We start from the raw sequence: 27,887 nt of genomic DNA on the forward strand, positions 1-27,887 counted from the left end.
AGTAACTTACTATCAAGTCAATAAGGAAAAAAATTTCTGTACATTTGAGACAGTTTCTGAAATTAAAAAATAATATATAGGAAGCACATCTAGTGTAATTACGTGACTTTGATTTCTCTCAGTTTCTCAGTCTATAAATGTCAATACTATCTATTCAAGAGCATTATAAAGATGATTGTTACATAAAAATATAACATTTAGTACACTTAGTGGAACTGTTTAATACATTATTCAGTGTATTCATATTCTAAGCACACTTGAGAAGCAGTCTAATCTGTCTCAGGAGCTGGCTTAGGTTTCCGGTTTTCCCCAGTTTTACCCTGTACTCCCTCCCACAGGCCCTCTTCTACACTGCAGCCTGCAGGAAGTGATGAGGCTGCTCCCTGTCACCGGAGTGCTTCCTTTCTACCTTCTTTCCTTCCCGCTGCTGAACACACATTCCTACCTCTACCTCAATCACCCGTTTTTCTTTCTTTTTTTTTTGAGATGGAGTTTCGCTATTTGTTGCCCAGGCTGGAGTGCAGTGGCACGCTCAGGTTACTGCAATCTCCACTTCCTGGGTTAAAGCAATTCTCCTGCCTCAGCCTCCTGAGTAGCTGGGATTACAGGCATGCGTCACCACGCCCAACTGATTTTGTATTTTTAGAAGAGACAGGGTTTTGCCATATTAGGCCCGTCTCGAACGCCTGCCCTCAGGTGATCACCCGCCTTGGCCTCCCAAAGTGCTACGATTACAGGCATGATCCACCAAGCCCAGCCAAGCACCCATTTTTCTGTGAGTCCATATGACTCTGCTCCGTTTGCTCAGACAAAAATGATGGCTCCCTTCCCTTCTTTGTACTGCCACTGTACTCCCTATATACATCTATCCTAATACTAACACCATATAGCACTGTGATCTGCTTCCAGTCATTTTCCCTCTTAAGATCATGACTTACTTGCTGGCACAGACTCAAACCCACTTAGCCACTATCAGGCCTAGACCAGGGCTTTGAGTTCTGAAGGAATGAATCAATCAAAGTGAATGAACGAACAAGGGAGGGCATCCGACAGGCTACGGTTAACGTGTGCAGCATCTGAAGATTTGGGGCAGAGCAGACGTTCAAATCTATTTTTGCAGAACAGTTCCTTGACTTGTACCAATGTTCTTTCCCTCTGTGATGAGTAAAGGTTTGGGGTGTACAGACACAAAAACAAACAGTGAAAATATACACCTTCCACCTCTAATATGACCACAGAAAAAACTGGTGTACTTCTCTTCCACATAGATTTCAACCAATAAACGTGAGTGCCTGCTATGTGTGAAGCACTGCACTGGGTGGTAAGGACCCAAGTGAATAAATCAGACACAGTGTACCGGAGGGAGAGACAGCAGACAGCATTTCTGTTTGTATGTTTCAAACCTTGCTCTTTCAACACCAACTTACACTTCCCTATTTAGGCAAAAAACAAAGCAAGTCATTCAGCCTAAGTGATCTGCCCTGTGTCACTGAGAAAATTTGAATGGCTTAGGACTAGAATGCTAGACCTTTCAGCTGTACATTTAAATCCAAGTTGTATCCGGTTATCTCATGTATTACAAATGAACCGTCTCATTTAATACAACATGATACTGTAAATACTAAAACTGTGTCACCTTAAGTCAGGAATCTTATGTTCAAAGAGAATGACAGTAAATTTTAACTCTGAAAAGGTAAAAAAAATAACTTAAATAGCCTCTATTTGAGTCAACCACACACACCCCATAAACTTCTCACTGAGAAAGTGGTTCTAAAACATGAAAGTCCAGTGAAGGAAAAACAAAATTTAACAGACCAAAGATTTAAATTTGTCCAATCCTAAGCCAATATCCTTTTTAATGTAAGGGGTATAAGCAAGGGCTTTATTTTCAGCCCAGTGACTCCCCAGATAAAAACGGGTGACTACTTACAGAAGAGTGGCAGCTCCACTACACAGAAAAGTTTTCTCAAAGAGGTCAACTGTCTGGATGAGCTAGGAGACACGCCTTAAAGCAGCTTTCTCGCAGCTTTATGTTTTCTTTTTTTTTTTTTGAGACAGAGTCTCGCTCTGTCACCAGGCTAGAGTGCAGTGGCGTGATTTCAGCTCACTGCAATCTCCGCCTCCCGGGTTCAAGCAATTCTCCTGAATTCTCCTGCCTCAGCCTCCCAAATAGCTGGGACTACAGGCGTGTGCCACCACACCTAGCTAATTTTTACTTTTTTTTAGTAGAGATGGGGTTTCACTATGTTGGCCAGGATGGTCTCGATCTCTTGACCTCCTGATTCGCCCGCCTCGGCCACCAAAAGTGCTGGGATTACAGGCATGAGCCACCATGCCCGGCCAGCTTTATATTTTCATAGTCTCCTTTTTAACCCATATGATTTATTGTGGGGGTTTTGTGTATATATAGGGACTCAAACAAAATACTTGCTACTCCAAAATATGGCAGGTTGGAACTTGAGGAAGCAGCAGAAGCAGGTTCACTCCCTGTCTCCTTGCCTCTCTTCTCCCCTGAAGCAGGCCATAAAACCTAACCGACCTTTCCCTGAAGTAGGTCTTACGAGCCTGATTCCAGGAACCTGGAGGAAAGGAATGTCTTTATCTCTGTAGACACAGGGACACAGGAAAGAATCTCAACAAACAGGCTTTGCTAAGTACCCCTCATCCTGTTTATTACCATAGACATAACCCCTGTATTCATCATACTGAAGCTTCCACCTCTTAGTACTATTACATTGGGCTTCAGGTTTCAACATACAAATGTTGGGTGGGCGTGGGGTGGGCACACGCAAGCATTCAGACCCTAGCAGTGCACCAGCCATGAACCTTGTAATGAGTGAACAAAAGACATTACCTTTGCTGCACACTCGACCTCGCCCACAGGCATGTTTCCCTTGGTCCACAAAACAAAGTAACTTTTTATTTTGATTTTTTGAGACAAGGTCTCACTGCAGTTGCCCAGGCTCGAGTGCGGTGGCCTGATCTCTGGCTCACTACAGCCCTGACCTCCTGGGCTCAGGTGATTCTCCCACCTCAGCCTCCCGAATAGCTGGGACTACATGCCTCGTTAACTTTTTGTATTTTTAGTAGAGACAGGGTTTCTCCATGTTGCCCAGGCTGGTCTCAAACTCCTGGACTTAAGCAATCCATCCACGTTGGCGTCACAAAGTGCTGGGATTACAAGTGTGAGTCACAACACCCAATCCAAAGTAACATTTTTTAATTAGCTGCAAATGAAGGAATTTTAAATAAAATTCCAGTCTTTGGACTTTTCTTGTAAAATTGTTCCATAGGCAGAAGGTCCTTACTGTTATTTTGAATCTATGTTTAACAAATAAATTTTAGGCCCTGGGAAATAGTGTGTATCTTATTCATAACTTGCAGTATAGCGAATCTTGAATAATGCTTTATTCCACAAAATGACTGCTTACGTGACCATTTGAAATGTGTAAATTCAGTTGCAAAATAGCCAATGCACAGAGGCCCATTGATGAAATGCGATAAATATGTTTTCCAACTGCCATTTGCAGCATTCACAGAAACAACAGATTTTATTCAATAATCCTATCATGAGATGTGTTCTCCAGCCCTCACCCAAATAAAAAGCCATTGTCCTACAGACAATCCCCAATTTGCAACCTAATCATTCCCAAGCAATGGTCCAAGCGTAAATCAAAGTCAGATTTCCTAAAACCCTATTCGATAGCACAGCAATGGCAAAATAAGATGAAAAGAAGAAAATCTCAATAAGGACTTTTTACAAATATTAAACATATAAAAATTTACCTTAAAACAGTCACATTATGAATATTGTATTGCTTTCAAAGGATTTCTTTCTTATAAGGACTGCCAGACTGAGATTTCCCTAAATACTAGGGGCCTACTTTACTAGGCATGTACTTCTTTTTCTAGCAAATCATATGAAGGCTAGCACAGGCTTTACTCCTCTTTTTCTTTTTCTTTTTCTTTTTTTTTTTTTTGAGAAGTCTCGCTCTGTTGCCCAGGCTGGAATGCAAAGGCAAGGTCTCAGCTCACTGCAACCTCTGCCTCCTGGGTTCAAGTGATTCTCCTGCCTCAGCCTCCCAAGTAGCTGGGATTACAGGCATGCACCACTATGCCCAGCTAATTTTGTATATTTAGTAGAGACGGGGTTGGTCAGGCTGGTCTTGAACTTGCTACCTCAGGTGATCTGCCCACCTCAGCCTCCCAAAGTGCTGGGATTACAGGCATGAGTCACTGCGCCCGGTGCTTTACTGTCTCTTTAAGGACTTTTGACCTACCTTCACATTTTATTTGTCTCATATTCTTTCATAGCTAATTGATCACCGTAGGCACACACCCAAAAGTCTTCTGGTAAATGTTACAGGAAGGTACATATCTGCATGGAACTTACTCATCAATGACCCTTGCTCTTCTATCTCACTTTGCTAAGTGTTCATGAATGATATTCTAGTAAGTCAAACATACCTATTAATAATATCAAACACCATTTCAAATATATTTGTTGCACAATTTGGTAGAACACATTTACGTTATTACAAATTTGGAACAGCATATCTACTTAAAGGTTGGCAAATCGGCAAGGCGCGGTGGCTCATGCCTGTAATCCCAGCACTTTAGGAGTCTGAGGCAAGTGGATCTTAAGGTCAGGAGATTGAGACCATCCTGGCTAACACGGTGAAACCCCATCTCAACTAAAAATACAAAAAATTAGCCGAGCTTGGTGGCACACACCTGTAGTCCCAGATACTTGGGAGGCTGAGGCAGGAGAATCACTTGAACCCAGGTGGCAGAGGTTGTAGTGAGCCAATATCACACCACTGCACTCCAGCCTGGGCAACAGAGTGAGACTGTCAAAAATAAACAACAACAACAAAAAATGGCGGGGCAGGGTGGCTCATGCCTGTAATCCCAGCACTTTGGGAGGCTGAAAAGGGTGGATCACCTGAGGTCAAGAGTTTGAGACCAGCCTGGCCAATATGATGAAACCTCATCTCTACTAAAAATACAAAAATTAGCCGGGCATGGTGGCACGCACCTGTAATCCTAGCTACTAGGGAGGCTGAGGCAGGAGAATTGCTTGAACCTGGGAGGCAGAGGTTGCAGTGAGCCGAGATCGCACCATTGCACTCCTGCCTGGGCAACAAGAGCAAAACTCAACAACAACAATAACAACAAAAAAACAGTCCTGAATTGCCAGCACCACCCTTCCCCCACACTGGCAGCAGTGGCATGGTGTGGGGAGCATCTCTGGGCACTGGGGAGAACACAGTAACTGTGAGGCACTGAATTCAGTGCTGTCCTGTTAAAGCAGAAAGGAAAACCAGACCTAACTCAGATGATGCCTGCCCACAGAGGGAGCATTTAAACCAGCCCTAGCCAGAGGGGAACTGCCAATACCAGTGTTCCAAACTTGAGTGCTCACAAACCTAGGGCCAAAGTGCTTTTGGTTTCTAAGTAAACTTGAAAGGCAGTTTAGGTCACAAGGACTGCAACTTCTAGGTAAGTCCTAGGGCTGAACTAGGCCCAGAGACAGTGGACTAGGGGGACAAGCAACATACTTAGACATAAAACCTGGGGCAGCCAAGGGAGTGCTGGTATCACCCCTCCCCTAACCCCACGTTGCACAGCTTGCAGCTACAAAAGAGACCCCTTTCTTCCGCTTGAGGAGAGAAAGAAGTGGGAGGACATGATCTTACATCCTGGATACCAGCTAGGCCACAGCAGGAAAGGGTACCAGTCAGAGTCAAGAGGCCCCTGTTCCAGGCCCTAGTTTCCAGATTACGTTTCTAGACACATCCTGGGCCACAAGGGAACCCGCTGCCTTGAAGAAAAGGACCCAGTCCTGGCAGCATTTATCACTTGCTAAGTGAAGAGACTTTAGAACCTGAACAACCAGCAGATACCCAGGTACTACATCGAGGGCCTTGGGTGAGCCACTGAGACTCGCTGACTGCAGGGAAGGCTCAGCACATTACCAGCTGTGATGGCCACAGGGCAAAACTGCTGCTTGAGAAAAGCAGAAGGAAAAGTAAAGGGGACTTTGTCCCATACCTTGGGTACCAATACTGCCACAGGGAGGTAGAACACCAAGCAAACTCTTGGGGTCCCTGGTTCTAGACACTGACTCTTAGATGGCATTTCTGGACCTGCCCTGGGCCAGAGGGGAGCCCATTTCCCTGAAGGGTGAGTCCCAGGCCAGGCAGCATTCAACACAAGCCGACCTAAGAGACCTTGGGCCTTAAGGGAACATCAGCAGTAGTCTGGCAGTACTCTCTGTGGCAAGGGGTGGCAGTGGCTATGAGATAAGGCTCTTCTGCCTTTGGAAAAGGGAGGGAAGAATAGGAAGGAATTGCATCTTGTGGCTTGAGCGCCAGCTCAGCTGCAATACAATAGATTACCAGGTAGACTTCTAAGGTTTTTAACTCTAGTCCCTGACTTCTGACTCCACCCAGGGTGTGTGGGACCTTGGCACCCTGAAGGGAAGGGCACAGGCCTGGCTGGTTTTGCCTCATGCAGACTGTAGAGCCCTATGGCCTCATGTGAACATCGGCCACATCCAGGAAGTAGTTACAGCAAGCCTGGGTGAGACCCAGTGCAGTCACAGTGGTCGTGGCCACAGGGGTCACTCCATCCCCAGCTTTATGTGGCTCAGAACAGAGACAGGGACTCTGTATGTTTGGGAGAAAGTAAGGGAAGAGAACAGGAGCTTCTGCCTGGTGATCCAGAGAATTTGACCCAATCTTGTCCAAGGTCATCAAGGTGGTATTATCCCTCTATGAGTCTGCAAGAATCACAGCATCACTGAGCTTGGGGTGTCCCCTAAAGCAGAAACAGCTTAGATCACAACACCCAAATTCTTTCAAATATTTGAAAAGCCTTCCCAAAAAGGATGGGCACAAACAAGCCCAGACAGTGAAGAACATCTACGAGCATCAGCAGCATCCAGGAAAACATGACCTCACCAGATGAACTATTAAATAAAGCACCAGGGAACAAGCCTGGAAAAACAGAGATATGTGACCTTTCAGAGAGTGAATTCAAAATAGTTGTGTTGAGGAAGCTCAAAGAAATTCAAGATAACACAGAGAAGGAATTGATAATTCTATCTGATACATTTAACAGAGATTGAAATAATTAAAAAGAATCATGGAGAAATTCTGGAACTAAAAAATGTAACTGGCATCAGGGTCCTTTATTAGCAAAATGGATCAAGCAGAAGAAAGAATTAGTGAGCCTGAAGATAGGCTATTTAAAAGACACAGATGAGACTAAAGAATAAAATAAGAAAAACAACGAAGCACAGCTACAGGATCTAGACACTAGCCTCAAGAGGGCAAATCTAAGAGTTATTGGCCTTACAGAGGAAGCAAACAAAGAGATGGGAGCAGAAAGTTTATTCAAAGGGAGAACAACAGAGAACACGTCAAACCTGGAGAAAGATAACAATAAGTAAAAGAAGGTTCTAGAACACCAAGCAGATTTAACCCAAATAAGACTACTTCAAGGCATGTAACAAACTCCCAAACGTCAAGGACATAGAGAAAAAGGAAATCTTGTACATTGTTGGTAGGAATGTAAATAGTATAGCCATCATGGAAAACAGTATGGGGATTCTTCAAAAAATTATGAATAGAATGGCCGTATGATCCAGCAATCCCACTACTGGGTATGTATCCAAAGGAAAAAAAATCAGTACATCAGAGTTATCTGCATCCCCATGTTCACTGCAGCATTATTCACAATAGCCAAGATATGGAATCAACCTAAGGGTTCAGCAACAGATGAATAGAAAATGTGGCACAGATACACAAGGAAATGCTATTCAGCCTTTAAAAATAAAGAAATTATGTCATTTCCAATAAGTTGGATGAATCTAGAGAGCATTATGTTATAAGCCAGACACAGAGTAACAAACACTGCATGATCTCAATTACATGTGGAATCTAAAAAAGTTAAAGTCATCGAAGTTGAGAGCAGATTAGTAGTTACTAGCGACTGGGAGTTGGGAGTGCAGGTTTAGGGAGATTTTTGGTCAAAGGATACAAAATTTCAGTTGGATAGGAAGAATAAGTTCAAGAGATCTATTGTACAACATGGTATCTATAATAATTATTAGTAAATTATAAGTGAAGTAATACATATGTTAATTAGCTCAATGGAAAAATGAAGACACAGGTCAAATCAATTGAGTCATTCCACAATGTATTCATATTTTAAAACATGTTGTAGATGACTAGTATATAAAATTTGTCAATTAAAAAAACAAATAAAAGCATCTCCTGTGTCTACTTCCCTACAGATACACTCACATACCACTCCTAATTTGTAGTTTTTCATCTGCCTTGAGCAGTTGAAAACTAAAAGCAAGCTTACTGAAGAATTTCCTAAGAGAAGGCTAACATTTTGAATAAAGTACAGGAAGTACAGGGCTTTCAACTTTATCTCAACAGCAGATATTTTTACCTTTGTCAACTTCAGTTGATGCCTTAAGAGTTACTGTTATCTCAAGTCTCCTCTATGGAAGTGTGGTATTGTTAGATGCTATACATCTCCAAACCATTTCTATAAGGCAGGTGAGAATTTAGTGTTTTGTAAGATGGGAAGACATGGTTCAAGAACCATTCCTGGCCAGACGCGGTAGCTCACGCTTGTAATCCCAGCACTTTAGGAGGCCCAGGTAGATGGATTACTTGAAGTCAGGAGTTCGAGACCATCCTGGCCAACACAATGAAACCCAGTCTCTACTAAAATTACAGAAATTAGCCGGGCTTGGTGGCATATGCCTGTAATCCCAGCTACTCGAGAGGCTGAGGTAGGAGACTCACTTGAACCCAGAAGTAGAGACTGCAGTAAGCTGAGATTGCGCCACTGCACTCCAGCCTAGGTGACAGAGCAAGACTCTACCTTAAAAACAAACAAACAAACAAACAAAACATTCCTGCACAGTCCTACCCACAACACTGGAGACCAATAACAATGTAACAAAATAATTTTCACAGCGGCCAAGAATGTTATCCGTGGCATACACAATGTATCAGTGGTATGTGTGGTATGCAGATGAGATGAAATAGTATGCAACATCAACAGGATTATGTCTAGAAAAAATACACTTTTACTAAAGTGAAGAGACACTGGTCAAATGCAAAACATCCAAAGAGTAACAGGGAATTCATATTATGTTAATATAACATCACTTTCTAAGATTTTAGGAACAAATAAAAACATCTGCTTATGTGAAATCTGCTGGTTTTACTCAACTAATATCATGAGTATCTGTGTAGTGAAGCTCTGTTAGTTGCCACATGAGCTTTATCAAACATCTTTAAAAAGGCCTGGGCCGTGTTGTTTGATAACACTTCTGGGTATCGTTGGACACCTCGCCTCGCTTATTGCGTAGAGAGCATAAGGAGCCTCCATCCTCAGCCACATGTAGCTGACAAGGTTTTCCTGAGCAGACTTTTCTTTCCATTACGGGTGGCCCAGCTTCTTTAAGACTTTCACTACTCTGCCTCAATGGACAGTCGTTTCTTGTTTGAGGTGCAACCTTTTGTTTTCATGCCTTACAAAACACAGTCATCCTGTGTTTTGTAATCAGCTGTCAGGCCAAATGTCTGACCCCAAAGAGAATGCATTTCCACTCCTGCGGCATTGTTCAGCAGCCCCTTTGTGTTCTGTGTGATTTGTTTCTGTTTGTTTGTTTTTGAGATGGAGTCTCACTCTGTCACCCAGGCTGGAGTGCAGCGGTGCGATCTTGGTTCACTGTAATCTCTACCTCCCAAGTTCAAGCGATTCTCCTGCCTTAGCCTCCTGAGTAGCTGCGACTACAGACGCCCGCCACCACACCTGGCTAATTTTAGCAGAGACAAGATTTCACCATGTTGGCCAGGCTGGTCTTAAACTCCTGATCTCAAGCTACCCACCTGCCTCGGCCTCTCAAATTATTGGGATTACAGGCGTGAGCCACCATGCCTGGCCTTTTATTTTTTTTTTTTGAGATGGAGTCTCACACCATCACCCAGGTTGTAGTGCAGTGGCGCAATCTCAGCTCACTGCAATTTCCACCTCCTGGGTTCAAGCAATTCTCCTGCCTCAGCCTCCCGAGTAGCTGGGACTACAGGCATGCGCCACCGTGCCTAGCCAATGTTTTGTATTTTTAGTAGAGACAGGGTTTCACCATGGCCAGGATGGTCTTGATCTCCTGACCTCATGATCCACCCGCCTCGGCCTCCCAGAGTGCTGGGATTACAGGCGTGAGCCACCGCACCCAGACCCTTTATTTGTTTTTTATATGCAGGGAAGTAATGGTACTGGTAGTGTATGTTCTCTGTGTGGTTCAAACACAAATTTCAAATACACCGAACTGTTAATGACATAGCAGCTTTTTTCTAGGACCCAGTGTCATAATCAAATTGATTTAAGACCAGACCTAAGACACCTTTAACAAACAACAGGATTAAAAGAAAAAAGGACAGGGAAAAAGCTTATTAGAGAAGTTTGTCAACAGTAAAAGTAAAGCAGGAGAACCACGACCAGGCATAATACCAAACTGTTTCCAGCGAGAAACAAGGCTTTGGTATTCTAGTGGTTCCAGTGCTTCCTCTGAAACCTGAGGTTCGCCAGTGTGCAGTCACCGTGCAGTCTTTTATTGCAGCCATTCAATGCCGACAGGTTTTGCCTTCTTGTTTCAGAACAGCACAAGGTCACACAAGGTATTTTCTTTCCCTCCAAAGCCTTTTGTCTCCTTGCCACTTTTTATCCTTAGGAAAATACATGAATAGAACAGAGGAGGCTGGTCCTGTTGCTGTTGCCGATTAAGTTTTAAACTTTTATTTATTATTTATGTGTGCCGTATTTTAAATAAACATTCTCTCTCCTTCCACTTCCAGTCATGGTGTGTCTATAGCATTCCAGTCCAACCACACAACTTATTTATCCTAATCGAAAGGCTGCACTGTACATCACAGTGTCCCGTGATAACTTGTTCCAGACATTTACGGAAGGAAAACATCCTATGTAAATGAAATCATCATTCTGTGTCCTCCCCCGGCAGCAGATGTGTCCTTCTGTTGAGTGAGGGTAACCTTATGTCCACCAAGGATACTTTGAGGAAGTCCCTAAGGAGCAAGCTTCGGTCCCACAGTTTCAGACTATTCTCTGAACATAAGAGTATTGGTTAATAATGTTCTCAGCTCTCCTTGCTGTTGCATGTGGGCACTCACTCACCACAAGTAACATATCTCTTTTTTTTGAGATGGGAGTCTTGCTGTATTGCCCAGTCTGGAGTGAGCGCAGTGGCATGATCTCAGCTCACTGTAACCTCCACCTCACAGGTTCAAGCAATTCTCCTGTCTCAGCCTCCCGAGTAGCTGGGAGTACAGGCGCACACCGCCACACCCGGCTAATTTTTGTATTTTAGTAGAGATGAGGTTTCACCATATTGGTCAGGCTGGTCTTGAACAGGTAGGTGATCCACCCACCTCGGCCTCCCAAAGTGCTGAGATTATAGGCGTGAGCCACTGCGCCCAGCCATATCTCTTTATTTGAATGTATTTTAAAGAACTAGGTAGAATAACAAAGGAATATGAAAACCATGGACTGAATGGACCATTTTATGTATTCAGAAAGAGAGGCCACCTATCATTGCCAGAAATACCATGTAAAACTTGGCAATTCGGAGTTTGTGGTATTTAGTACAGTAAATAAATAAATGATTAACATTGTATAACCATTACCAAAAGGTATTACAATGCATCAAACAAATCAACAAAATTTTATTCTGTAATGAGTATCAATAAAATAAGTTCAAATGATGAAAACCACAAAAAAAGAGGTCAATTCCAACTTAGTCATTTAAAACACACACATACTTCAGCTGGGATCTATAGCTAAAAAATAAAAAAAATAAAAAAAAGGAAAAACACGCACACACACATTTTTTTAACTATAGCTAGAATTTACTGAGTACTGAATATGTAAAATATCATTTTATAAGCATTTCTCTATTTAATCCTTCATAACCTTCTGAATTGAGAACTTTCATCATCCTGATTTTACAAAATAAACAGCCTGAGAGAAACTGACTCACCGAAATCTGTGCATTAGCAGAGGCAGCATGGAACCCAGGCCTGTCTAACTCCTGAGCTAGATCTCTCAACCAGTTTTATCCCACGTCAAAGAAATGAAGTTACTCCTCTCAGAACAGAAATTTGTATCATTCACCATTATATTTGATTTTTTCCATCTTGTTCTTCAATCCTCTGACTCATACATAGTACACTGACAAAATCTGGTCAAAACATCATATGGTGCCTCAATACATTCTGTAGATTTTTGCATCAGAATAAATGTGCACCTTGTTAACAAGTTAATTATGTTCTAAATGTCAATATCTACAAAAGTTTAAAGTACATTCCCATTTTCCTGGCATAAAGCACTGAGAAGGCAATTAAGTTAATTACATTCATGAAGAAATCACAGAGCTACCAGAAGCACAAAAGTCCTAATTTATATGGAGGAAATAACCTTCCTGAAGAATACAGTGTAATTAATGCTTTCTTCTTTGAAAAGGCCAAATATTTCTAAGGAGTTAAGAAATGAATTTAGCCTACAAATTTGAACTTACTTTTCGTGTGTACAAAATTTATCCAACTGGAAGGGAGGACAGAAACTATTTTCAATATTCTAGCTGTAAGAAACTATGTGTACTTAAAACTATTACTGCTCACCCGAGTCTTCATTATCTAATTACAGGATAATCAACTTTTCTATGAATTAGAAGCATCTAATGCAAACTCACACAGAACAAATTGCCATTAAGGCTCTCCCCCATTTTATAAGCATCGACAAAGTTTTAGAACATCATAAAAGAGCTAGGAAGAGACAGGGTGTGTGAGGAACTTAGAAAATCAAGGGAAAGGCCCAGCTTGTTGTGCAATTCAGGTTTAAATATATTATCAGGTAGCCAATCTCTTTGTTTTGCAGAAGGATGTTTCATTGCATCCCATGACACAAAATTTTTAAGATGGCACTTTGTCTCAAATCAACAATTAACAGTGATATGACTAATGTCGATAATTAGAATTAGAGCATGCTTTGTTACATAAAATGTGTACTTTTGAAAGCTACATAAAAAATGGACTTGTAAAGTGAATCAGCTCACAAGGAAATTTATGTTAAAGTATCTTATTCCAGGCCGGGCACAGTGGCTCCATCCCAGCACTTTAGGAGGCCAAGGCAGGTGGGTCACTTGAGGCCAGGAGTTCAAGCCCAGCTTGGCCAATATGGGGAAACCCCACCTTTACTAAAAATAAAAAAATTAGCCAGGTGGGGTGGCGCACACCTGTAGTCCCAGCTATTCAGGAGGCTGAGGCATGAGAATCGTTTGAACCCGGGAGGCGGAGGTTGCAGTGAGGCAAGATTGTGCCACTGCACTCCAGCCTGGGTGACAGAGTGAGACTTTGTCTCAAAAAAACAAACAAAAAAGAATCTTACTTCAGAAAAACAAGGAAACCAGGCAAAGAAAATATTAAAGGGGCAAGAAGGTGATAAAGCTTCCATGTAAATTAGGTTTTTATATATTGAGGTGGTATTAAAATATGTACTTTGAAAATCAGCACTCAATAGAATTTCATTCACTCACTCATTCAATTAATTTAACAAGTAACATGAGCCAGGAACTGGTCTAGGTATTGGAGAGACAGTAAAGAACAAGACAGGTGTAGTCACTGCTCTTATGATGTGAACATGATGGCTCATGTCCATGTGAAAGGGATTCACCAAATGACTAAAGAAAGTGTTGAAGAACCCTTCTCTGTATACAATGCTCTCAACTTTATAAAATGAAGGGCCAACACCTATTATTACCTTCTTTTTTTTTGGAGACAAAGTATCACTCTTTGCTCAGGCTAAAGTGCAATGGCGCAATCTCAGCTCATTGGGTCAAGCAATTCTTGTGCCTCAGCCTCCCTAGTAGCTGGGATTACAGGAGTGTGCCACCATGTCCAGTTAATTTTTGTATTTTTAGTAGAAACAGGGTTTCACCACGTTGGCCCGGCTGGTCTTGAACTCCTGACCTCAACTGATCCACCCTCCTCAGCCTCCCAAATTGCTAGGATTATAGGCATGAGCCACTATGCCCAGTCAGGGCTTCCAATCTTAAATAAGGTGCCCAGAGAGGGCCAGAAGGTCCATTTAAGTAAAGGCCCAAAGGAGATAAACTCAATACTTTTTTAAAATTAAAAGGTTTCAAATACCTGAAATTTCATATTAGTCATGCTTTTCAGGTTTACCATAAAACTGTATTAGTGTAATTGTATCAACACATGAGCAAGGAGAAAATATTAGAAAATTATATTCTTTTTTTTTTTTTTAGACAGAGTCTCGCTCTGTCACCCAGACTAGAGTACAGTAGTGTGAACTCAGCTCACTGCAACCTTCACCTCCCAGGCTCAAGTGATTGATTACCCTGCCTCAGCCTCCCAAGTAGCTGGGACTACAGGCACATGCCACCACATCTAGATAATTATTTGTACTTTTAGTAGAGACAGGGTTTCACCATGTTGCCTATGCTAGTCTCGAACTCCTGTCCTTAAGTGATCTGCTCACCTCAGCCTCCCAAGTGCTGGGATTACAGTTGTGAGCCACTGCGCCTGGCTAAGAAATTATTTCTTAATCTATTTGTTGGGGACAGGTTGGGGGGAGACTGGATAAAGAAAAACATGTAAACATAAACTATTAAACTTTTCCAAATGTTCATATAAAGCCTATCTTCTAAATATGCCACTACAGAATTTGCAGGAACTGAGTGGAAGGAACTAGCTTTGAGACTCAAAACAAGGAGTGAGAATAAAAAAGCCCTTTTCCAGATGAAAAAAAGCATAAATTACACTGGGACCCAGGATCTGTGTCAGATATGGACAATTGACAAAAGATCTGAAAAAGTGGATATGCTGAAACAAGGGCTTTTGCATGAATCAGTGATGCATGCAATTGCCAATACAATTTCCCTGGAAGTTTACAGAAAGGGGCTATAATCAAGAGGCAGAGGAGCCCCTAACACACCTGCCGCCAGCTAATCAGAGAGCTTTCGTGACATGACACAATGAAAGCTGCTCCCTACAGGTGGGGGTTACATGACTTTTAATTTCCTATTCCTAGGCCGGGCGCGGTGGCTCATGCCTGTAATCTTAGCACTCTGAGAGGCCGAGGCGGGTGGATCACAAGGTCGGGAGTTCGAGATCAGCCTGGCTGATATGGTGAAACCCCATCTCTACTAAAAATACAAAAATTAGCTGGGCGTGGTGGCACATGCCTGTATTCCCAGCTACTCAGGAGGCTGAGGCGGAAGAATTGCTTGAACCCGGGAGGTGGAGGTTGCAGTGAGCCGAGATCACACCACTGCACTCCAGCCTGGGCGACAGAGCGAGACTCCATCTCAAAAAAAAAAAGAAAACCGGTAATTTCCTATTCCTTTTTTCAACCTCCCCGATCCCCGTTACGTGGCTACGTCAAGTCTCCCAGGTTAACAAGAACATACCATTGTTCACTCAGTTCCAAAACTTGGAATTGGACATTCGCTGTCAATGAAAATCAGCTTAGACTGGGCACCACACTGACTTCGGAACAATGACTGCCATCGTTGGCAGTTTTCTCCTTGCTTCCCCCAGAACCCTTCTCTTCCCTTCTTTTCAATGTTTTCATAGGCAATGGCCTAAGTTTACCACTTTCTATAAAAGGACTACAGAGGGGCTCTAATTAGCACCCTAGTCAGTTCCCAGTCCAGCAGCTAGTTCTTCTACTTTGGACAGTATCTCTGTCCAAATTGAATACTCTCACTCAATTTGTTATTATACTAAGATGTTAAAAGAGTGGGACAGGCTTACCTAATTCTCTTAGAAAAATTCAAGTAGTTTGCCAGCATATACCAGTAAGATCATGATATTGATATATTAATATTACTTTTACACACACACAATTATATATCTATCTATATATATATATCTCCATCTATTAGTTTTATTCATAGGGTAAAAGAGGAATGAAGTTTTACTTGTTTTTGCAGAACATATAAAATTTCAAGGATTCTTGGAAATAAAGATTATTCATTTAACTTCAAAATTTAGTAGGTAACTGTCACCCTGCTAATGAGATATGATATAATCTAGTCAAACAAGTTCCTAGAAAACAATAGAGGACTTGAGTTAATCAAGTATTACCAATAAAAGTATGGTTGCCCAGCGAAGATCAGGAAACTATTTCTTGTTTCCACCTGAAGAATATTTTCTTTTTTTGGTGGGGGGAAAGGGGGGCAGGCACAGAGTCTCACTTTGTCACCCAGGCTGGAGTGTAGTGATGCAATCTCGGCTCACTGCAACCTCCGCCTCCCAGGTTTAAGCAATTCTCCTGCCTCAGCCTCCAGAGTAGCTGGGATTACAGGCATCTGCCACCACATCTGGGTAATTTCTGTATTTTTAGTAGAGCTGGAATTTCACCATGTTGGCCAGACTAGTCTCAAACTCCTGACCTCAGGTGATCTTCCCATCTCAGCCTCCCAAAGTGCTGGGATTACAAACGTAAACCACCGCACCCAGCCCAGAATCTTTTCTAACAATGTTTCTGTTTCTCCTTGAAAACATCTTTTTTTTCTGTTCCTCATTAACTATAGTAAACCTGAGAAAGGAATTTGGCAGGATTTGTTTCAACAAGATGCAGGTCACAAAGACCCCGCTGATAAAACAGGATAAGAAGCGGGCCAAAATGCACGAAAACCAAGATGGCGATACAGGAGACCTCTGGTTGTCCTCACTGCTAATTATATCTAATGATAGTTATATACACTAATTAACATGCTAAAAGACACTCCTGGTAGCCAGAATGCCTCTCTAGATTCCTCCTCTCTGGGCAGGACATCTTCTGAAAGAAAGGCAGCAGCCCCAATCAAGGGTTATAGATAAAACTCCCATCTCCCAGGGACAGAGCACCTGGGGGAAAGGGTGGCTGTGGGTGCAGCTTCAGCAGACTTAAATGTTCCTTCCTGCTGGCTCTGAAGAGAGCAGTGGATCTCCCAGCACAGCGCTCGAGCTCTGCTAAGGGACAAACTGCCTCCTCAAATGGTTCCCTGACCCATGTGCCTGACTGGGTGATACCTCCCACCAGGGATCAATAGACACCTCATACAGGAGAGCTCCAGCTGGCATCTGGTGGGTGCCCCACTGGGACAAAACTTCCAGAGGAAGGAACAAGCAGCAATCTTTGCTGTTCTGCAGCCTCCACTGGTGATGCCCAGGCAAAAAGGGTCTGAAGTGGACCTCCAGCAAATTCCAGCAGACCTACAGCAGAGGGGCCTGACTGTTAGAAGGAAAACTAACAAATGAAATGAATGAAAAATGTTAAGGGCAGCCAGAGAGAAAGGTCAGGTTACCCACGAAGGGAAGCCCATCAGACCAACAGCAGATCTCTCTGCAGAAACCCTACAAGCCAGAAGAGAGTGGGGGCCAATATTCAACATTCTTAAAGAAAAGAATTTTCAACCCAAAATTTCATAACCAGCCAACTAAGCTTCATAAGTGAAGGAGAAAAAATAAAATCCTCGTCTGTAAAATCCTTTACAGACAAGCAAATGCTGAGAGATTTTGTCACCACCAGGCCTGCCTTACAAGAGCTCCTGAAGGAAGCACTAAAAAAGGAAAGGAACAACCAGTACCAGCCACTTCATGTGGCCTCTCTGGCTGAATCCCAGTTTGGGGGTTCTCCCTGTGACAAATCAAAGTTGCCTTGTTTTTTAGACTTTAGATAAACTGGATAAAGAGTATCAGGAGGAAATGATTTTTCCGTTACTAAAGATAAACAATATCCTCATGTTCAATGATATTACAAATGGGCAATAAGAAATTTAAATGAGATAGAAAAGTACAGAGATTAAAAGCATGGGTTTAAATCTTCACTCCCCCACCTACTAGTCATGTGAACTTGGACAAATTATTTAACCTGTATGGGGTTCTGCTTCCTCTTCTGAACAATGAGGATAATAGTTCCCACTTGCGGTTACTAAGTAAGTTTATACATGTGAAACACTTAGAACAGCATCTAAATATGTAAGTAGTCAGCAAATGATAGCTGCTTGACTCAAGTTTATAAATAAGAAGGCAAAAGAAATAGCAAGATATATGAAAACGATATTCATATATAGTATGTTTTTAATTTAGAAGCAAGGAGGGAATTTGTTAGTGTATTTTCTCAGTTATATAGTCTGGGAGAGTATTTAATAAACTATTATCTAGCTGCAGTAAATATTGTACAATTACATTTTAAAATTTAGGCCAATCTACATTTCAACATCATATAATTTTTAAAATACCATCAATTGTAAGAAGCTCCCAATTTCAGAGATATTAAAATGTGAAAAAAAATGCACATTTCAGATTTAATGAAGTAGAGAGTAAAAGAGATGGAACACAGTACAGCAATATTCCAAGCATCGGATATTTTATAGTCTCATCTTTCCTATAGAAGCTGGGAACTAAAATCCAGCTTCTAAACATGCATAGCTGGTTTTGTTTTGCTTTTGTTTTGTTTGTTTGTTTTTTGTTTTGTTTTTAAAGCAAAGCCCACCAGAGACAGCACCGTGTATGTGACTGGCAAGTCAACAGCAGAAGAAAGGAGTACTTTTATTAGAATTCTTGACCTAAAAAGCCAAGTCCCAATAGCGAAAAAACAATGAACAAAGAAAGAGGAAGAAAAACGTTGTGAAAGACAGAAGAGAGGACAGTGGAAATGGGATATGATAGAGAAAGCTACAAGATAAACAGACATTCTTGACAACGTAACAAAACATTCTAGCAGCTTTCAGTGGAGGAGCAGACAGGTCCTGTAGACCAACATGCTCGTGAAATCAGGCCCCACTACAACATCAGAAAGGATGCCAAGAAAATTAGAACTGTTAAACTAAAAGGGACATAAAGTACAGTCCATGAATACTCAGAGAGAACAGTAAGCATACTATTCCCTAATACACCCCAGCACAAAATTGCTACACATTGCTGATGGGAGTATACGAATGGTGTAGACACACAAGGAAAGCTGAGTACCACTGATGTTACTTAGTTCGCAAGCTGGGATTACAGGTCAGAAAGAGTTACATCTCATGTTCCGTCTGCTCTATACCAAGCCACTAAGTCAGCCTCTCCTTGAATATCCTCATTATTAAGAAACTCATGATCACTGCAAGACCCAAACTCCACTTTCTGATGGTATTGGTAGAAAATTCTTATGTTGGTTGGGCTTGGTGGCTAATGCTGGTAATCCCAGCACTTTGGGAGGCCACAGCAGGAGGATCACTTGAGCCCAGGAGTTCAGGGTTTCAGTGAGCTATGATCATGCCACCATATTCCAGTCCAGGTAACAGAGTGGAGACACTGTCTCTTTAAAAAAACAAAAAGCAAAAAATAATTATTACATTGAACCAAAATGTACCAACTAGTTTGGGGTTCTTCTGTTTATTCGATATCTATTGATCTCCTGAATGGATTTTGAGAGGCCCTTGAGGAGCAATCGATGACTACAGAATTAGGGACTATAGGGTAGACACAGAGAAAAACAAGGAGAAACTTGGTGAAGAAATTGAGGTGACTGACAAGAGTGAAAGCAGGAGAAATTGTTTCTAGTCAGGGAAAGTTTAATAGGGCTGACCTCAGGTCCTAACCAGGAGATATGTGGGTCATGAAAGACGAACAACTGTCATGTGAGTCACCAGGCCATCAGGGATGTGGGAGAAAGCCAGGCTTCATGCAGAAAACTGGGTGGGTCTGTGTTGAAATTCAGGTTTTAGGGAACTTTCTAAACATAAAGCTGGGGCTACTTAAGACAGCAGAGAAGGAAAGACTGAGCAAAGAGGTCAGCAACAAAAGGCAGCTTTGGAAGGGGCTAGGGAGGTGAGGGCTTAGCCAGAGGGATTGAAAGGGAATGGGAAGACATTCCTGGAAGAGCTTGCACTTAGGGCAGCTTGGTCCTTGTAAACAAACGTGAACCAATGAGACAAACATTAGATTACACATACACAAAAGCTGCCGCGAGGAACTGTTGGGGCATGAAAAACAACACACCAAAATATGGCACTTTGGCGTGCTGAACTAAAGCAGCAGCCACAGGGGCAGAGCAAGATGGTGGAATAGGAGTCTACACTGTTTGTCACCCACCCCAGGAGGAACAGCAAATTTTAACAACTAACTACATACAAAAGACACCCATCATAAAGAACCAAAAATCAGCTGAGCATTCACAGCAGCTGGTTTTAACTTCATATGACTGAGACACTGAAGAGAATAGGAAAGACCATCTTGAAGTGCCAGTTCCAGCACTCCCCCATCTCCCAGCAGAGGTCAGATTCTGTGCTTTTGGGAGAGGGAGAGCACAGCAGTTGTGAGGTTTTGCTTCGAACTCGCTCTGGGCCCATCAAAGTGCTGCCCTGTCAGTGAAAAGCAGAACCAGGCTGCACTCAGATGACATCTAACCAGCCAGGCGCAGTGGCTCATGCCTGTAATCCCAGCACTTTGGGAGGCCGAGGTGGGCAGATCACGAGGTCAAGAGATCAAGACCATCCTGGCCAACATGGTGAAACCCCGTCTCTACTAAAAAATACAAAAATTAGCTGGGCATGGTGGTGCGTGCCTGTAGTCCCAGCTACTTGGGAGGCTGAGGCAAGAGAATTGCTTTAACCTGGGAGCCGGAGGTTGCAGTGAGCCAAGATCGTGCCACTGCACTCCAGCCTGGCACCTGGCAACAGAGCTAGACTCTGTCTCAAAAGAAAAAAAAAAAAAAAGATGACATCTAACCACAAAGGGAGCATTTGGACTGGCCTTAGCCAGAGGAAAATCACCCACCACAGCAGTCAGAGCTTGAGTTCCCACAAGCCTCACCATCGCAAGTCAGAGTGCTCTGGGGCCTTAAAGTGGACCTGAGGGGCGATTTAGACCCCAAGGACTGCAATTCCTAGGCAAGTCCTAGTGCTGAGATGGGTCCACAGCCAGTGGACTGGGGTAGGGGGCACAGGACCTACTAAGACACCAGCCAGGGTGAGTAAGGGAGTGCTTCTGCCATGCGTCTCCCATCCCCAGTAATGGCACGTGGTGGAGAGAAATCTGTGCATTTACGAGAGGGAGATCGCAGTGACTGGAGGACTTTACACTTGACTCAGTGCTGCCCTGTCACAGCGGAAACCTGGCAGGATTTATTACCTGCTGATAAAGAGCCCCAGGGCCCTGAATTATCAACAGCAACATCCAGGTAATAAACATAGGCGCATACAATGGAGCTCCAATACATCGAGCACTTTTCAGTGGAATCCTTACAGGCTAGGAGAGAGTACATGACATATTTACAGTGCTGAAGAAAAAAAAAATTTACCCTAGAAAAGTATATCAGCAAAAATATCCTTTAAGCATGAAGGAGAAATAAAGACTTTCCCAGACAAACAAAAGCTAAGACATTTTATCAATACCAGACCTGTCCTACAAAAAATGTTAAAGGATACTTCAACCAAAAAGAAAAAAACAAACAAACATTAATTAGCAATAAGAAAGCATCTGAAGGTACAAGACTCACTGGTAACCGCACAAAGAAAAACACAAAATATAATGTGGCAATTTCTGGTGTATGAAATACTCTTAAGTAGAAAGACTAAACCATGAACTAATCAAAAATAATAACTACAACAACTTTTCAAGACATAGACAGTACAATGAGGCATAAAAGAGGCCAGGTGTGGTGGCTCACACCTGACCCAGCACTTTGGGAGACTAGTCGGGCAGATCACAAGGTCAGGAGATCGAGACTCTCCTGGATAACACAGTGAAACCCCATCTCTACTGAAAATACAAAAAAAGTAGCCAGGCAAGGTGGCATGTGCCTGTAGTCCCAGCTACTCAGGTGACAGAGGCAGGAGAATCACTTGAACCCGGGAGCTGGAGGCTGCAGTGAGGCGAGATCACACCACTACACCCCAGCCTGGAGGCAGAGTGAAACTCCATCTCAAAAAAAAAAAAAAGACATAAAAAGAAACAAAAATTAAAAGGGGAGGACAAAGCTAAAGTGTATAGCATTTTATTCATTTTCTTTTTTGCTTGTTTATTTCTGTTGTCACCCATTTAAAATAATGGGTTACAAGATACTATTTGCAAGCTAAATACTAACTGTTGTGTTTTATGTGTGTCCACTGTGTGCATGTCCAACATACAATGGACACACAAAAAATAAAAAGAAATTAAAGCATATCATCAGAGAAAATCATCTTTACTAAAACAAAGACAGGAAGAAAGGAAAGAAGGAAGAGAAAACCAAAAAACAACCAGAAAACAAATAAAATGGTAGTAGTGCTTACCTACCAATAATAACATTGATTGTAAATCAGTTAAACTCTCTAATCAAAAGACATACAGTTGGCCAGGTACAGTGGCTCACATCTGTAGTCTCAGCACTTTGGGAGGCCAAGGTGGGTGGATCACGAGGTCAAGAGTTCAAGACCAGCCTAACCAAGATGGTGAAATCCTGCCTCTACTAAAAATACAAAAAAATTAGATAAGCGTGGTGGTAGGTGCCTGTAATCCCAGCTACTCAGGAGGCTGAGGCAGGAGAATCGTTTGAACCCGGGAGGCGGAGGTTGCAGTGAACCGAGATCATGCCACTGCACTCCAGCCTAGGTGACAGAGCGAGACTCCATCTAAATATAACCAACTAAATAAAAAATTCAAAAAAACTGAAACTATATCAAGCATCTTCTCTGACTGCAATGGAATAAAGCTACAAATCACTAACAAGAGGAATTTTGAAACCTATACAAACACAGGAAAATTAAATAATATGCTCCTGAATGAACAGTGAGTCAATGAAAACATTACAAAGGAAACTGAGAAATTTCTTGAAACAAATAATAATGGAAACACAACCAACCAAAATATATGAGATACAGTGAAAGTAGTACTAAGAAGGAAATTTATACCTTTAAGTGCTTACATCAAAAAAGAAGAAAAACTTCAAATAAATAACCTAATAATACATCTAGAACTAGAAGAGCAAACCAAACTCAAAATTAGAACAAACAATAAAGATCAGAGCAGAAATAAATAAATTTGAAATGAATAAAATATAAAATATCAATAAATATTATTCACAACATGGATGGAACTGGAGGCCAATACGCTAAGTGAAACAGGTCAGTCAAGAAAGACAAACTTTGCATGTTCTCACTTATTTGTGGGTGCCAAAAATCAAAACAACTGAACTCAGGGAGATAGAAGAAAAGAATAATGGTTACCAGATGCTGGGAAGTGTAGTGGTGGAAAAGGAGAAATGCGGATGATTAATGAGTACAAAGAAAATGATAGAAAGAATAAATAAGTGCCGGGCGCGGTGGCTCACACCTGTAACCCCAGCACTTTGGGAGGCCGAGGTGGGTAGATCACCAGGTCAAGAGATCAAGACCATCCTGGTCAACATGGTGAAACCCTGTCTCTACTAAAAATACAAAAAATTAGCTGGGCATGGTGGTGCATGTAATCCCAGTTACTCAGGAGGCTGAGGCAGGAGAATCACTTGAACCCAGGATACGGAGGTTGCAGTGAGCTGAGATCGCACCACTGCTCTCCAGCCTGGTGAAAGAGCAAGATTCCGTCTCCAAAATAAATAAATAAGACTTAGTATCTGATAGTGCAACAGGGTGACTATAGTTAATAATAATTGGACATTTTATAACTATAAGAATATAATTGGATTATTTGTAATGCAAGGATGAATGCTTAACAGAATGGTTACTCCATTTTCTATGATGTAATTATTACTTATTGCATGCCTATATCAATACCCCATAAATATATATACCAACTCTATACCCACAAAAATAAATGATTTTTTTGTTTTTTTTTTTTGGTTTTTTTGGGGGATGGAGTCTCACTCTGTTGTCAAGCTGGAGTGCAGTGACCTGATCTCAGCTCACTGCAACCTCTGCCTCCTGGGTTCAAGAAATTCTTCTGCCTCAGCCTCCCAAGTAGCTGGGACTACAGGTGAGCGCCACCATGCCCAGCTAATTTTTGTATTTTTAGTAGAGACGAGATTTTATTATGTTGGCCAGGATGGTCTAGATCTGCCTTGGCCTCCCAGAGTGCTGGGATCACAGGCATGAGCCAAAGTACCCGACCAATAAATAAATATTTTTTAAAAGAAGTAGGCCGGAGCTAGTCCAATGGTAGTGGTTATCAGAACTTATTAACATTAGCGTCACTAAAGTTAGTATACAACACCCCCTTCCACCCCCGCTAAATTTGACTGGTTTAAAAAAAAAAAAAAAAAAGGCTGGGCACAGCAACTCACGCCTGTAATCCCAGCACTTTGGGGGACCGAGGAGAGTGGATCATGAGGTCAAGAGATCAAGACCATCCTGGCCAACATGGTGAAACCCCATCTCTACTAAAAAATACAAAATTAGCTGGGCATAGTGGTGCGCGCCTGTAGTCCCAGCTACTCAGGAGGCTGAGGAAGGAGAATTGCTTGAACCAGGGAGGTAGAAGTTGTAGTGAGCCAAGATCGCGCCACTGCACTCCAGCCTGGTGCCTGGTGACAGAGCAAGACTCTGTCTCAAAAAACAAAGGTAGGCCGGGTGTGGTGGCTCACGCCTGTAATCCTAGCACTGGGAGGCAGAGGCAGGTGATCACCTGAGGTCAGGAGTTCAAGACCAGCCTGGCCAACACGGTAAAACACCGTCTCTACTAAAATTATAAAAATTAGCTCAGTGTGGTGTTGGGTGCCTGTAATCCCACCTACTCGGGAGGCTGAGGGGGGAGAACAGATTGAAACCAGGAGGCAGAGGTTGCAGTGAGCCCAGATCATGCCATTGCACTCCAGCCTGGTGACAAGAGCAAAACTCCGCCTCAAAAAAAAAAAAAAGTAGCTTCAAGGTCTCTCTGGCCTTCCCTCCCCATCTCTCAGTTATCTTTCTCTCCCAAAATACAGCATGAGGCTGTTCTCTGTAGTTCCTTCATCTACCTAGAAATGGACGCCCAAAGAAGAATACAATTGCCTTCAATCCTGTTGACAGAAAAAGCCAAATTCTGTAAAATTTTTAAGGTTTATTCTGAGCCAAACACGAGTGACGGCCTGAAGCACAGTCTCCAGAGGTCCTGAGAAAGCATGCCCAAGCTGGTTGGATTATAACTTGGTTTTATAGATTTTAGGGAGATTTCCAGATTGCGTCGGCAAGCTGTTGCTCCAACCAGATGCATAAGCCAGCACACACAAGCTCCCGGATGACCTTGAGGGCACAAATGAGATGTTCAGTTCCCCAAAGATGGATGCAGCACAGTCCAAAGTGTGCCTTCCTCTGAAGGTTTGTCTTAGACACAACAGTGGTATTAAAATTATGCATCGTATTCCCCCTTCTAGGATAAAAATTACCAATACTGCTAACATACTGGTAAGTCATTAATATGACAGCGTAATTTACACAGCATGTAAATGTTACATGTTAGACAACTTTCTGCAGAGTAAACGAAGATCATTTTGTTTAAAAGCTCTATTTTTCTATAGAGGGCTTTTTGGTAATTTTTTTATATATATAGTTTAAGTTCTGGGACACATGTGCAGAACATGCAGGTTTGTTACATAGGTATCCATGTGCCATAGCGGTTTGCTGCACCCATCACCCCATCATCTACATTAGGTATTTCTCTAATGCTATGCCTCCTCTAGTCCCCCAACCTCCTGGTAATTATTTTTAACCAAATTTGGCTGTAATTTGTTTTTTAATTTTTATTTTTGGAGACAGAGTCTTACTCTGTTGCCCAGGCCTGAGCGCAGTGGCACAATTACGGCTCCAATGCAGCCTTGACCTTGCAACCTCAAGCAATCCTCCCACCTCAGACTCCTGAGTAGTTGGGACTACAGGCATGCACCACTATGGCTGGCTAATTTTTTTTTTTTTTTTTTCCTAGAAAAAGGGTCTCCCTATTGCCCAACCTGGCCTGAACTTCTGGGCTCAAGCAATCCTCCCACTTAGGCCCCACAAAGTGCTGGAACACAGGTGTGAGCCACCATACCCAGCCTATCACATAATTTAATAACTTCCAATTGAAGGAGCACAAGAACTTTCCACTCCAAAACATGACCTCCTGAAATGAGTATTTTGAATTAAAAGCCCTTAGAAATCAAAAGGTATTAGGAAGAGACTTTTCCTCTAGCTACATAAACACCAGATAGACCCAACAAAAACAATGGTTTTTCCTTCCCTGGGTTATCTCACTATCTACTGAAGAAAAGATGACCAAGAATGTAACCAGACCTGATCAGATCTTTCTACAAAATACCATCTGTCTCTCAGAATCATTCCATTTCCAAAGAGAATCATTTACATGTTAATCTCTCTCCCCTCATCCACTCATTCTCCATGGTAATCAATTATTACTCAGCAGAATTACCAATATTCCCTATCTCCTCCTCCCTTCTGAAATAAGGTTATGTAAGTATTTGGGCCCACTGGGATACTGGGTAATCATTCTATGGTTCTCATGTGTGCATGTTAATAAATTTGTATGTTTTTTCTCTATTTGCCTTATTCTTTTTTCTTTTAAGATGGAGTCTTGCTCTGTCGCCTAGGCTAGAGTTCAGCGGCACAATCTCAGTTCACTGCAACCTCCACCTCCTAAGTTCAAGTGATTCTCCTGCCTCAGCTTCCTGAGTAGCTGGGACTAACTACAGATACCCACCACCATGCCCTGGGAATTTTTGTACTTTTAGTAGAGACTAAAAGTTTCACCATGTTGGCCAGGCTAGTCTAGAACTCCTGACCTCAGGTGATCCGCCCACCTTGGCCTCCCAAAGTGCTGGGATTACAGGAGTGAGCTACTGCACCTGGCTAGTATGCCTTTTTGAGTTGATTTTTATACAGCATTGCACTTAAAATGGTAAGCAATGACCCCTCAGCATTCTTCAGTTTGGGGTATCTTATAATTTATATGGTTCCACTTGCTGACTTTTCACCTCCTAGCATTTTCTTTTTTTTTTTTTTTGAGATAGAATCTCACTCTGTAACCCAGGCTGGAGTGCAGTGGTGCAATCTCGGCTCACTGCCACCTCCACCCCCCAGGTTTAAGCGACTCTCCTGCCTCAGCCTCCCGAGTAGCTGGGATTACAGGTGTGTGCCACCATACCCAGCTAATTTTTGTTTTGTTTTGTTTTGTTTTTTGAGATTGAGTTTCACTCTTGATACCCAGGCTGGAGTGCAATGGCGCGATCTTGGCTCACCGCAACCTCTGCCTCCTGGATTCAGGCAATTCTCCTGCCTCAGCCTCCCGAGTAGCTGGGATTACAGGCACGCGCCACCAAGCCTAGCTAATTTTTTGTATTTTTAGTAGAGACGGGGTTTCATCAAGTTGGCCAGACTGGTCTCGAACTCCTGAACTCAGGTGATTGGCCCACCTCGGCCTCCCAAAGTGCTGGGATTACAGGCATGAGCCACAGCACCTGGCCCATACGTTTAAAAAATACTAAAAATACAAAAATTAGCTGGGTATGGTGGTGGGTACCAGTAATCCCAACTATTCAGGAGGCTGAGCCAGGAGAATCACTTGAACCTGGGAGGTGGAGGTTGCAGTGAGCCAAGATCATGCTGTTGCACTCCAGCCTGGGTGACAGAGTGAGACTCCGTCTCAAAAAAATAAGTAAAGTCTAGGATGACCTCACTGAGGGAGAAGGGAAAAGTAGCCTATAAATGAGAGTAAAGAGGCAAATCATGGAAGGTAACAGAGGAGAAATGTCTCTGAGGACTGGGCTTATCTGCCAGATTAGGAAAAGGAGCTGCAACAAAGGAGACTAGAAACCAAGTCTGAAGTGACAGGTCAGCTGAG

The sequence above is a fragment of the Aotus nancymaae genome, unplaced genomic scaffold (genome assembly GCF_030222135.1).
Source record: "Aotus nancymaae isolate 86718 unplaced genomic scaffold, 86718_ANA_hifiasm-v0.15.2.pri h1tg000092l, whole genome shotgun sequence".
NCBI classification, from domain to species: Eukaryota; Metazoa; Chordata; class Mammalia; order Primates; family Aotidae; genus Aotus; species Aotus nancymaae.